The sequence below is a fragment of the Myotis davidii genome, unplaced genomic scaffold, assembly GCF_000327345.1.
Source record: "Myotis davidii unplaced genomic scaffold, ASM32734v1 scaffold1, whole genome shotgun sequence".
In the NCBI taxonomy this organism is placed as follows: domain Eukaryota; kingdom Metazoa; phylum Chordata; class Mammalia; order Chiroptera; family Vespertilionidae; genus Myotis; species Myotis davidii.
The window spans coordinates 7090457-7093254 of NW_006294681.1; the positions used below are offsets into that span (position 1 = coordinate 7090457).

Genomic DNA, 2798 nt, shown 5'->3' on the forward strand with positions numbered 1-2798 from the left:
GGGGGAGGAGGGGGGACAGTAGAGATGGGGCGGGCTTTCAACAGGCTGCCGCTGTCGCTTCCGGAGCTGCGGACGCCTCTAAGAGTGGCCTCGGCCTGGGGCGCCGGGAGGGGCCGGGGACTCGGCTGGAGTGGGTTTGCCGTGGGACCGAAATAGTGTTCGTGTGTATGTGCGTGTGTTTTACTGTGCAGTTGCGCGCCCCCTTCCAACTCTTTGAGGCGGGGAGTGTCCCTGTGAACGCAGCACCGGGAACACAGTAGGTGCCCAATAAGTGTTTCCCGCGATCACACCGGTGCAGACGCTTTGCGAACACTATACAAAAATCAGAGTTTACTATTGCTGGGAGAAGCGCATTCTTCCGTGTCGCCCTTCCCAGCGCAGCGCCGTCTAGCAAGCCGAAGTGTTTGTCTGCAAACAGACCCGCAGGAGGAGGAAGACCGGAGCCCGGATGGGCGCTTGGGCCAGGACGTCCTCCCTTTCGAACTCTGGGGGCGGAGAACTCTGTGTCCCCCGATCCGCTGTAGACGAACAAGACCAGAGTTCTGTGAGCATGCGCACAGGGCCGCCGGCAAGGCTCATTACTATACAGGCGACAGAGCTTTCTAGGTGCCTCGTTAGCGCAGTAGGTAGCGCGTCAGTCTCATAATCTGAAGGTCGTGAGTTCGATCCTCACACGGGGCACAATACTTTTGTTCGCTTTAGGTCCGTCTCCTGCTGGAAAGGGGCATTTTATTTGCTCGCCTGTGAACTGGGAGACACCGGGCGTCCTCACTTTTCCACTTTGGGGTCACCCTTGTGTCGGCTGACCCTCGGTTCAGCCTGTCCTCTCCGAAGTGCCCGTGCCGGGGAGGTTTCACTGTCTAAAATCTCCCGACTGCCCTGCTGCTCTGCAGGCTCCCGGTTTCTGGGCCGGGGTCGGAGGACCAGTGCGAAGGCTAGAGCACGTGATAAGGGGGGGACAGGGACATCTGCGCAAAACTGGCTCGCGCTGGATAGGCCGGGACCCAGCGGAGCCTCCGTGGAAGAGCCCCATCCTCACCACCTCCTTGCTGCGGCGCGGGTGGTCCAGGAGGGAGCATCCCTGCCGTCCCACGCTCCACCATTGGCCGTCCCGGGGGACATGCAAAGCCCGGCTTAGCGAGTTCATTTGTCATAAATCCACTCCTACAGTCCACCCCCTAAGCCTTTGGGCACCTTCATTCACATCATGCCAGGGAAATTCTGGCATGTCAGTCTGATTAAATGGAGGCCAACCTGAGTCCACATTTCTGTCAGTTAACTGTTGGGGTTCCTCCCAATGAGTGTGCTAGTTACTGTCTTGCTGCCTCTCAGCTCCGATGCACTCTTCAGTACCTGCACCCCAATAACGGACTAGCCACTAGGCTCTTCAAGCACTTCTCCTTACAGTGTGCACCGTGTTAAGCTGCCAGTAGGGGGTGCTGCAGGACACGTAGGAGCTATGGGCATAAGAGCAATCAGCTCCAAAGTGGTTTGGCCTATTCTTGTTCCCATTTCAGGGTTCCTCAGTGGTGCTCTGCCCTAGCTGTGTGCCCAGAGCCCACAGTCTCTGTGACTTCACAGTTCCAGCCCAATGACTTTACTGCAGTCCTCCCAACCCGGCATGGCATGTTCCAGGTCTAGTGCCGGCAGCAGCGCCCTGACACGCTCTGGGCACTCTGTGCCTTCCAGTATTGGGTTGCCTGTGCCCTGGTGGGTGGTTTCCTGTGGCTCTCCCGACACTCAGGGTCCTGACACCCTGACCCTGTGTGCTTTAACACTACAGCCTTGGATTGCCTGCACCCCAGAGACTTACTTCCTGAGGCGTGGAGACTGTGGGCCAGCTCTGGCATGGCAACCCCACAAACCCTCACTATCCAGTGGTCTGCAACCCCTTCTCCAACTAGATCTGAACCTGAGCCTGGGGAAGGCGGGGACCTCCCTTCCAAGTTTGTCTTTTCTGGACTCTCCCTCAGTCCTGCACACCCTTTAGAATCCTCATTACATCTTTAGTTATTCCCCTATCATAGTTCAGTAACTCTTGATATTAAGCTTTCCCTGCTCAAATTATCATGTGGTTTGTCTCCTGATCGGATCCGGACTGATACAAGATTAAACACTACGTCCAGAATCTGGGATAAGTGCACCCATCCCAATAAATTAAAAATTTTCATACCAGGGAAAAACCATGCATGAATGTAATGTGAAAAGGCCTTTCATCAATTTAATAACTTACTCAACACCATTGACTTCATACAGGAGAGAAACTCTTTTAAATGTAGTCAGTGTGGATAGAGATTTAGCTAAAGCCCCAAATTTATCCAACACTGTGCAACTCATCCCAGAGAGAAACCTTACGAATGTAATAAATATGAAAAGGCCTTTAGGAACCTCTCTGCTTTAACAAACTCGAAGGAGTACTTGAGAGAAGCTTTTAGAATGTAGCCAGCATGGGAATTTTTGCCAAGCTCAGCCTTTAGTATTCAGCATCCAGAAATTTACATTGTAAAGAAGTTGGGGTAAGGTTGAGGATATAATGTCAAGAAGCAGGGAGAGATCATCAGAAATGTATTTCATGAAATGTGATAACCTTTGAAATGCCAACCAATCACATAGGACCAAAGGGAGCCAGTCAAGTACCTGCTAGGGCAGGGACTTTATCAAGAATATTCCTGGGAGAACTGTAGGCTCCGAGAAAATGGAGATCAAAGGAATTTCTTCATTCGGTTGAGACTATGCATAACTCACTTTAACTGGATGAACAGAAACGTTAAAAATATGAAATATTGCCCAGCCAGCGG

The 2798-nt window shown here is 52.6% G+C and overlaps 1 non-coding gene across 1 annotated transcript; it reads left to right on the forward strand.

Moving 5' to 3' along the window:
* Positions 1-608: 608 nt before the first annotated feature.
* TRNAM-CAU lies at positions 609-681 on the forward strand. The gene has a single exon. It is a non-coding gene; the product is annotated as a tRNA-Met (tRNA).
* The last annotated feature ends 2117 nt before the right edge of the window (positions 682-2798 follow it).